This window comes from Nerophis lumbriciformis, linkage group LG25 (assembly GCF_033978685.3).
Source record: "Nerophis lumbriciformis linkage group LG25, RoL_Nlum_v2.1, whole genome shotgun sequence".
Lineage (NCBI taxonomy): Eukaryota > Metazoa > Chordata > Actinopteri > Syngnathiformes > Syngnathidae > Nerophis > Nerophis lumbriciformis.
Window position 1 is genome coordinate 39,725,229 of NC_084572.2, and position 13,822 is coordinate 39,739,050.

A 13,822-nucleotide genomic window follows, 5' to 3' on the forward strand; every position below is an offset into this window, starting at 1 on the left:
TTACATGTTATTATGAATGTTACTACATGACATATATACTTAAATCATGTATATATTACATGTTATTATGAATGTTACTACATGACATATATACTTACATCATGTGTATATTGCATGTTATTATGAATGTTACTACATGACATATATACTTACATCATGTGTATATTGCATGTTATTATGAATGTTACTACATGACATATATACTTACATCATGTATATATTACATGTTATTATGAATGTTACTAGATACTATATATATATACTTACATCATGTATATATTACATGTTATTATGAATGTTACTACATGACATATATACTTACATCATGTATATATTACATATTATGAATGTTACAACATGACATATATACTTACATCATGTGTATATTACATGTTACTATGAATGTTACTACATGCCATATATACTTACATCATGTATATATGACATGTTATTATGAATGTTACTACATGACATATATACTTACATCATGTATATATTACATGTTATTATGAATGTTACTACATGACATATATACTTACATCATGTATATATTACATGTTATTATGAATGTTACTACATGACATATATACTTACATCATGTATATATTACATGTTATTATGAATGTTACTACATGACATATATACTTACATCATGTATATATTACATGTTATTATGAATGTTACTACATGACATATATACTTACATCATGTATATATTACATGTTATTATGAATGTTACTACATGACATATATACTTACATCATGTATATATTACATGTTATTATGAATGTTACTACATGACATATATACTTACATCATGTATATATTACATGTTATTATGAATGTTACTACATGACATATATACTTACATCATGTATATATTACATGTTATTATGAATGTTACTACATGACATATATACTTACATCATGTATATATTACATGTTATTATGAATGTTACTACATGACATATATACTTACATCATGTATATATTACATGTTATTATGAATGTTACTACATGACATATATACTTACATCATGTATATATTACATGTTATTATGAATGTTACTACATGACATATATACTTACATCATGTATATATTACATGTTATTATGAATGTTACTACATGACATATATACTTACATCATGTATATATTACATGTTATTATGAATGTTACTACATGCCATATATACTTACATCATGTATATATTACATGTTATTATGAATGTTACTACATGACATATATACTTACATCATGTATATATTACATGTTATTATGAATGTTACTACATGACATATATACTTACATCATGTATATATTACATGTTATTATGAATGTTACTACATGACATATATACTTACATCATGTATATATTACATGTTATTATGAATGTTACTAGATACTATATATATATACTTACATCATGTATATATTACATGTTATTATGAATGTTACTACATGACATATATACTTAAATCATGTATATATTACATGTTATTATGAATGTTACTACATGACATATATACTTACATCATGTGTATATTGCATGTTATTATGAATGTTACTACATGACATATATACTTACATCATGTGTATATTGCATGTTATTATGAATGTTACTACATGACATATATACTTACATCATGTATATATTACATGTTATTATGAATGTTACTAGATACTATATATATATACTTACATCATGTATATATTACATGTTATTATGAATGTTACTACATGACATATATACTTACATCATGTATATATTACATATTATGAATGTTACAACATGACATATATACTTACATCATGTGTATATTACATGTTACTATGAATGTTACTACATGCCATATATACTTACATCATGTATATATGACATGTTATTATGAATGTTACTACATGACATATATACTTACATCATGTATATATTACATGTTATTATGAATGTTACTACATGACATATATACTTACATCATGTATATATTACATGTTATTATGAATGTTACTACATGACATATATACTTACATCATGTATATATTACATGTTATTATGAATGTTACTACATGACATATATACTTACATCATGTATATATTACATGTTATTATGAATGTTACTACATGACATATATACTTACATCATGTATATATTACATGTTATTATGAATGTTACTACATGACATATATACTTACATCATGTATATATTACATGTTATTATGAATGTTACTACATGCCATATATACTTACATCATGTATATATTACATGTTATTATGAATGTTACTACATGACATATATACTTACATCATGTATATATTACATGTTATTATGAATGTTACTACATGACATATATACTTACATCATGTATATATTACATGTTATTATGAATGTTACTACATGACATATATACTTACATCATGTATATATTACATGTTATTATGAATGTTACTAGATACTATATATATATACTTACATCATGTATATATTACATGTTATTATGAATGTTACTACATGACATATATACTTAAATCATGTATATATTACATGTTATTATGAATGTTACTACATGACATATATACTTACATCATGTGTATATTGCATGTTATTATGAATGTTACTACATGACATATATACTTACATCATGTGTATATTGCATGTTATTATGAATGTTACTACATGACATATATACTTACATCATGTATATATTACATGTTATTATGAATGTTACTAGATACTATATATATATACTTACATCATGTATATATTACATGTTATTATGAATGTTACTACATGACATATATACTTACATCATGTATATATTACATATTATGAATGTTACAACATGACATATATACTTACATCATGTGTATATTACATGTTACTATGAATGTTACTACATGCCATATATACTTACATCATGTATATATGACATGTTATTATGAATGTTACTACATGACATATATACTTACATCATGTATATATTACATGTTATTATGAATGTTACTACATGACATATATACTTACATCATGTATATATTACATGTTATTATGAATGTTACTACATGACATATATACTTACATCATGTATATATTACATGTTATTATGAATGTTACTACATGACATATATACTTACATCATGTATATATTACATGTTATTATGAATGTTACTACATGACATATATACTTACATCATGTATATATTACATGTTATTATGAATGTTACTACATGACATATATACTTACATCATGTATATATTACATGTTATTATGAATGTTACTACATGACATATATACTTACATCATGTATATATTACATGTTATTATGAATGTTACTACATGACATATATACTTACATCATGTATATATTACATGTTATTATGAATGTTACTACATGACATATATACTTACATCATGTATATATTACATGTTATTATGAATGTTACTACATGACATATATACTTACATCATGTATATATTACATGTTATTATGAATGTTACTACATGACATATATACTTACATCATGTATATATTACATGTTATTATGAATGTTACTACATGACATATATACTTACATCATGTATATATTACATGTTATTATGAATGTTACTACATGACATATATACTTACATCATGTATATATTACATGTTATTATGAATGTTACTACATGCCATATATACTTACATCATGTATATATTACATGTTATTATGAATGTTACTACATGACATATATACTTACATCATGTATATATTACATGTTATTATGAATGTTACTACATGACATATATACTTACATCATGTATATATTACATGTTATTATGAATGTTACTACATGACATATATACTTACATCATGTATATATTACATGTTATTATGAATGTTACTAGATACTATATATATATACTTACATCATGTATATATTACATGTTATTATGAATGTTACTACATGACATATATACTTAAATCATGTATATATTACATGTTATTATGAATGTTACTACATGACATATATACTTACATCATGTGTATATTGCATGTTATTATGAATGTTACTACATGACATATATACTTACATCATGTGTATATTGCATGTTATTATGAATGTTACTACATGACATATATACTTACATCATGTATATATTACATGTTATTATGAATGTTACTAGATACTATATATATATACTTACATCATGTATATATTACATGTTATTATGAATGTTACTACATGACATATATACTTACATCATGTATATATTACATATTATGAATGTTACAACATGACATATATACTTACATCATGTGTATATTACATGTTACTATGAATGTTACTACATGCCATATATACTTACATCATGTATATATGACATGTTATTATGAATGTTACTACATGACATATATACTTACATCATGTATATATTACATGTTATTATGAATGTTACTACATGACATATATACTTACATCATGTATATATTACATGTTATTATGAATGTTACTACATGACATATATACTTACATCATGTATATATTACATGTTATTATGAATGTTACTACATGACATATATACTTACATCATGTATATATTACATGTTATTATGAATGTTACTACATGACATATATACTTACATCATGTATATATTACATGTTATTATGAATGTTACTACATGACATATATACTTACATCATGTATATATTACATGTTATTATGAATGTTACTACATGCCATATATACTTACATCATGTATATATTACATGTTATTATGAATGTTACTACATGACATATATACTTACATCATGTATATATTACATGTTATTATGAATGTTACTACATGACATATATACTTACATCATGTATATATTACATGTTATTATGAATGTTACTACATGACATATATACTTACATCATGTATATATTACATGTTATTATGAATGTTACTAGATACTATATATATATACTTACATCATGTATATATTACATGTTATTATGAATGTTACTACATGACATATATACTTAAATCATGTATATATTACATGTTATTATGAATGTTACTACATGACATATATACTTACATCATGTGTATATTGCATGTTATTATGAATGTTACTACATGACATATATACTTACATCATGTGTATATTGCATGTTATTATGAATGTTACTACATGACATATATACTTACATCATGTATATATTACATGTTATTATGAATGTTACTAGATACTATATATATATACTTACATCATGTATATATTACATGTTATTATGAATGTTACTACATGACATATATACTTACATCATGTATATATTACATATTATGAATGTTACAACATGACATATATACTTACATCATGTGTATATTACATGTTACTATGAATGTTACTACATGCCATATATACTTACATCATGTATATATGACATGTTATTATGAATGTTACTACATGACATATATACTTACATCATGTATATATTACATGTTATTATGAATGTTACTACATGACATATATACTTACATCATGTATATATTACATGTTATTATGAATGTTACTACATGACATATATACTTACATCATGTATATATTACATGTTATTATGAATGTTACTACATGACATATATACTTACATCATGTATATATTACATGTTATTATGAATGTTACTACATGACATATATACTTACATCATGTATATATTACATGTTATTATGAATGTTACTACATGACATATATACTTACATCATGTATATATTACATGTTATTATGAATGTTACTACATGACATATATACTTACATCATGTATATATTACATGTTATTATGAATGTTACTACATGACATATATACTTACATCATGTATATATTACATGTTATTATGAATGTTACTACATGACATATATACTTACATCATGTATATATTACATGTTATTATGAATGTTACTACATGACATATATACTTACATCATGTATATATTACATGTTATTATGAATGTTACTACATGACATATATACTTACATCATGTATATATTACATGTTATTATGAATGTTACTACATGCCATATATACTTACATCATGTATATATTACATGTTATTATGAATGTTACTACATGACATATATACTTACATCATGTATATATTACATGTTATTATGAATGTTACTACATGCCATATATACTTACATCATGTATATATTACATGTTATTATGAATGTTACTACATGACATATATACTTACATCATGTATATATTACATGTTATTATGAATGTTACTACATGACATATATACTTACATCATGTATATATTACATGTTATTATGAATGTTACTACATGACATATATACTTACATCATGTATATATTACATGTTATTATGAATGTTACTAGATACTATATATATATACTTACATCATGTATATATTACATGTTATTATGAATGTTACTACATGACATATATACTTAAATCATGTATATATTACATGTTATTATGAATGTTACTACATGACATATATACTTACATCATGTGTATATTGCATGTTATTATGAATGTTACTACATGACATATATACTTACATCATGTGTATATTGCATGTTATTATGAATGTTACTACATGACATATATACTTACATCATGTATATATTACATGTTATTATGAATGTTACTAGATACTATATATATATACTTACATCATGTATATATTACATGTTATTATGAATGTTACTACATGACATATATACTTACATCATGTATATATTACATATTATGAATGTTACAACATGACATATATACTTACATCATGTGTATATTACATGTTACTATGAATGTTACTACATGCCATATATACTTACATCATGTATATATGACATGTTATTATGAATGTTACTACATGACATATATACTTACATCATGTATATATTACATGTTATTATGAATGTTACTACATGACATATATACTTACATCATGTATATATTACATGTTATTATGAATGTTACTACATGACATATATACTTACATCATGTATATATTACATGTTATTATGAATGTTACTACATGACATATATACTTACATCATGTATATATTACATGTTATTATGAATGTTACTACATGACATATATACTTACATCATGTATATATTACATGTTATTATGAATGTTACTACATGACATATATACTTACATCATGTATATATTACATGTTATTATGAATGTTACTACATGCCATATATACTTACATCATGTATATATTACATGTTATTATGAATGTTACTACATGACATATATACTTACATCATGTATATATTACATGTTATTATGAATGTTACTACATGACATATATACTTACATCATGTATATATTACATGTTATTATGAATGTTACTACATGACATATATACTTACATCATGTATATATTACATGTTATTATGAATGTTACTAGATACTATATATATATACTTACATCATGTATATATTACATGTTATTATGAATGTTACTACATGACATATATACTTAAATCATGTATATATTACATGTTATTATGAATGTTACTACATGACATATATACTTACATCATGTGTATATTGCATGTTATTATGAATGTTACTACATGACATATATACTTACATCATGTGTATATTGCATGTTATTATGAATGTTACTACATGACATATATACTTACATCATGTATATATTACATGTTATTATGAATGTTACTAGATACTATATATATATACTTACATCATGTATATATTACATGTTATTATGAATGTTACTACATGACATATATACTTACATCATGTATATATTACATATTATGAATGTTACAACATGACATATATACTTACATCATGTGTATATTACATGTTACTATGAATGTTACTACATGCCATATATACTTACATCATGTATATATGACATGTTATTATGAATGTTACTACATGACATATATACTTACATCATGTATATATTACATGTTATTATGAATGTTACTACATGACATATATACTTACATCATGTATATATTACATGTTATTATGAATGTTACTACATGACATATATACTTACATCATGTATATATTACATGTTATTATGAATGTTACTACATGACATATATACTTACATCATGTATATATTACATGTTATTATGAATGTTACTACATGACATATATACTTACATCATGTATATATTACATGTTATTATGAATGTTACTACATGACATATATACTTACATCATGTATATATTACATGTTATTATGAATGTTACTACATGACATATATACTTACATCATGTATATATTACATGTTATTATGAATGTTACTACATGACATATATACTTACATCATGTATATATTACATGTTATTATGAATGTTACTACATGACATATATACTTACATCATGTATATATTACATGTTATTATGAATGTTACTACATGACATATATACTTACATCATGTATATATTACATGTTATTATGAATGTTACTACATGACATATATACTTACATCATGTATATATTACATGTTATTATGAATGTTACTACATGCCATATATACTTACATCATGTATATATTACATGTTATTATGAATGTTACTACATGACATATATACTTACATCATGTATATATTACATGTTATTATGAATGTTACTACATGACATATATACTTACATCATGTATATATTACATGTTATTATGAATGTTACTACATGACATATATACTTACATCATGTATATATTACATGTTATTATGAATGTTACTAGATACTATATATATATACTTACATCATGTATATATTACATGTTATTATGAATGTTACTACATGACATATATACTTAAATCATGTATATATTACATGTTATTATGAATGTTACTACATGACATATATACTTACATCATGTGTATATTGCATGTTATTATGAATGTTACTACATGACATATATACTTACATCATGTGTATATTGCATGTTATTATGAATGTTACTACATGACATATATACTTACATCATGTATATATTACATGTTATTATGAATGTTACTAGATACTATATATATATACTTACATCATGTATATATTACATGTTATTATGAATGTTACTACATGACATATATACTTACATCATGTATATATTACATATTATGAATGTTACAACATGACATATATACTTACATCATGTGTATATTACATGTTACTATGAATGTTACTACATGCCATATATACTTACATCATGTATATATGACATGTTATTATGAATGTTACTACATGACATATATACTTACATCATGTATATATTACATGTTATTATGAATGTTACTACATGACATATATACTTACATCATGTATATATTACATGTTATTATGAATGTTACTACATGACATATATACTTACATCATGTATATATTACATGTTATTATGAATGTTACTACATGACATATATACTTACATCATGTATATATTACATGTTATTATGAATGTTACTACATGACATATATACTTACATCATGTATATATTACATGTTATTATGAATGTTACTACATGACATATATACTTACATCATGTATATATTACATGTTATTATGAATGTTACTACATGACATATATACTTACATCATGTATATATTACATGTTATTATGAATGTTACTACATGACATATATACTTACATCATGTATATATTACATGTTATTATGAATGTTACTACATGACATATATACTTACATCATGTATATATTACATGTTATTATGAATGTTACTACATGACATATATACTTACATCATGTATATATTACATGTTATTATGAATGTTACTACATGACATATATACTTACATCATGTATATATTACATGTTATTATGAATGTTACTACATGACATATATACTTACATCATGTATATATTACATGTTATTATGAATGTTACTACATGACATATATACTTACATCATGTATATATTACATGTTATTATGAATGTTACTACATGACATATATACTTACATCATGTATATATTACATGTTATTATGAATGTTACTACATGACATATATACTTACATCATGTATATATTACATGTTATTATGAATGTTACTAGATACTATATATATATACTTACATCATGTATATATTACATGTTATTATGAATGTTACTACATGACATATATACTTAAATCATGTATATATTACATGTTATTATGAATGTTACTACATGACATATATACTTACATCATGTGTATATTGCATGTTATTATGAATGTTACTACATGACATATATACTTACATCATGTGTATATTGCATGTTATTATGAATGTTACTACATGACATATATACTTACATCATGTATATATTACATGTTATTATGAATGTTACTAGATACTATATATATATACTTACATCATGTATATATTACATGTTATTATGAATGTTACTACATGACATATATACTTACATCATGTATATATTACATATTATGAATGTTACAACATGACATATATACTTACATCATGTGTATATTACATGTTACTATGAATGTTACTACATGCCATATATACTTACATCATGTATATATGACATGTTATTATGAATGTTACTACATGACATATATACTTACATCATGTATATATTACATGTTATTATGAATGTTACTACATGACATATATACTTACATCATGTATATATTACATGTTATTATGAATGTTACTACATGACATATATACTTACATCATGTATATATTACATGTTATTATGAATGTTACTACATGACATATATACTTACATCATGTATATATTACATGTTATTATGAATGTTACTACATGACATATATACTTACATCATGTATATATTACATGTTATTATGAATGTTACTACATGACATATATACTTACATCATGTATATATTACATGTTATTATGAATGTTACTACATGACATATATACTTACATCATGTATATATTACATGTTATTATGAATGTTACTACATGACATATATACTTACATCATGTATATATTACATGTTATTATGAATGTTACTACATGACATATATACTTACATCATGTATATATTACATGTTATTATGAATGTTACTACATGACATATATACTTACATCATGTATATATTACATGTTATTATGAATGTTACTACATGACATATATACTTACATCATGTATATATTACATGTTATTATGAATGTTACTACATGCCATATATACTTACATCATGTATATATTACATGTTATTATGAATGTTACTACATGACATATATACTTACATCATGTATATATTACATGTTATTATGAATGTTACTACATGACATATATACTTACATCATGTATATATTACATGTTATTATGAATGTTACTACATGACATATATACTTACATCATGTATATATTACATGTTATTATGAATGTTACTAGATACTATATATATATACTTACATCATGTATATATTACATGTTATTATGAATGTTACTACATGACATATATACTTAAATCATGTATATATTACATGTTATTATGAATGTTACTACATGACATATATACTTACATCATGTGTATATTGCATGTTATTATGAATGTTACTACATGACATATATACTTACATCATGTGTATATTGCATGTTATTATGAATGTTACTACATGACATATATACTTACATCATGTATATATTACATGTTATTATGAATGTTACTAGATACTATATATATATACTTACATCATGTATATATTACATGTTATTATGAATGTTACTACATGACATATATACTTACATCATGTATATATTACATATTATGAATGTTACAACATGACATATATACTTACATCATGTGTATATTACATGTTACTATGAATGTTACTACATGCCATATATACTTACATCATGTATATATGACATGTTATTATGAATGTTACTACATGACATATATACTTACATCATGTATATATTACATGTTATTATGAATGTTACTACATGACATATATACTTACATCATGTATATATTACATGTTATTATGAATGTTACTACATGACATATATACTTACATCATGTATATATTACATGTTATTATGAATGTTACTACATGACATATATACTTACATCATGTATATATTACATGTTATTATGAATGTTACTACATGACATATATACTTACATCATGTATATATTACATGTTATTATGAATGTTACTACATGACATATATACTTACATCATGTATATATTACATGTTATTATGAATGTTACTACATGACATATATACTTACATCATGTATATATTACATGTTATTATGAATGTTACTACATGACATATATACTTACATCATGTATATATTACATGTTATTATGAATGTTACTACATGACATATATACTTACATCATGTATATATTACATGTTATTATGAATGTTACTACATGACATATATACTTACATCATGTATATATTACATGTTATTATGAATGTTACTACATGACATATATACTTACATCATGTATATATTACATGTTATTATGAATGTTACTACATGACATATATACTTACATCATGTATATATTACATGTTATTATGAATGTTACTACATGACATATATACTTATATCATGTATATATTACATGTTATTATGAATGTTACTACATGACATATATACTTACATCATGTATATATTACATGTTATTATGAATGTTACTACATGACATATATACTTACATCATGTATATATTACATGTTATTATGAATGTTACTACATGACATATACTTACATCATGTATATATTACATGTTATTATGAATGTTACTACATGACATATATACTTACATCATGTATATATTACATGTTATTATGAATGTTACTACATGACATATATACTTACATCATGTATATATTACATGTTATTATGAATGTTACTACATGACATATATACTTACACCATGTATATATTACATGTTATTATGAATGTTACTACATGACATATATACTTACATCATGTATATATTACATGTTATTATGAATGTTACTACATGACATATATACTTACATCATGTATATATTACATGTTATTATGAATGTTACTACATTACATATATACTTACATCATTTTTTTTTTTTTTCAACGTCACTAATTTTTACTCACTGCAGACTTTATTAGAGCCAACAAACTTAATAAAAATCACTTACTGTACAATGTCTGCTGTCATTAGGTTGCCGACTGCTAGGATCTGGAGATGAAGAATGGCTCATAATCCTCGTGAAGAAAAGGGGTCTGGAACCAAGCGTCTTTTCGTGTGGCTCTCATGGTTTCTGATTCTAAATTGGCTGTCAAAGTGTACCAACATGTCGGAATACATCCTCAGCCTTCTACTATCCAGGTGAGAGGCATGATTTATGATCTACAATAAACTTCCACGAGCGAGGAAGCGAAAAAGCAGTCGATCATGTCAACATTGGCAGACAATCTTGTGATCACGGCACTGCTATAAAAAGTTTGTCTGCGTTAGCACTTATAATAACAACATCACTAATACTTGTTCATATTCAAGTCAGAAAATGTATTGTTGGGGCTTTTTTTATTGGGTTTTATGGGCCGAATAGAAGACCTCCCATTGGCTCCACTGTAAGTGGACTTTTATTTACATGTATTTACAAGTTACAATGCATTAAAAAAAAAAAATATGTATATATATATATATATATATCAGTGACGTGCAGTCACTGGAGGCAGGTGCAGGCATGGAAAGAAAAAAAATGTAAAAAGAAAAAAATTAATTAAATTGTTATATGTATCCAGTGATTATACTATAAAGTTATTTTCCATTTAACTTCACCAGTTTTAGATTATTTTTATTCA

At 22.8% G+C, this 13,822-nt stretch overlaps 1 long non-coding RNA gene across 2 annotated transcripts in view; it reads left to right on the forward strand.

Moving 5' to 3' along the window:
- LOC133621939 (uncharacterized) overlaps window positions 1-13,822 on the forward strand; it is a 102,467-nt gene that overhangs the window by 34,184 nt on the left and 54,461 nt on the right. For both annotated transcript variants that reach the window (XR_009817714.2, XR_009817713.1), the window contains exon 4: window positions 13,176-13,343. This is a non-coding gene — a long non-coding RNA (uncharacterized lncRNA). The remainder of the gene's footprint in view (window positions 1-13,175; window positions 13,344-13,822) is intronic.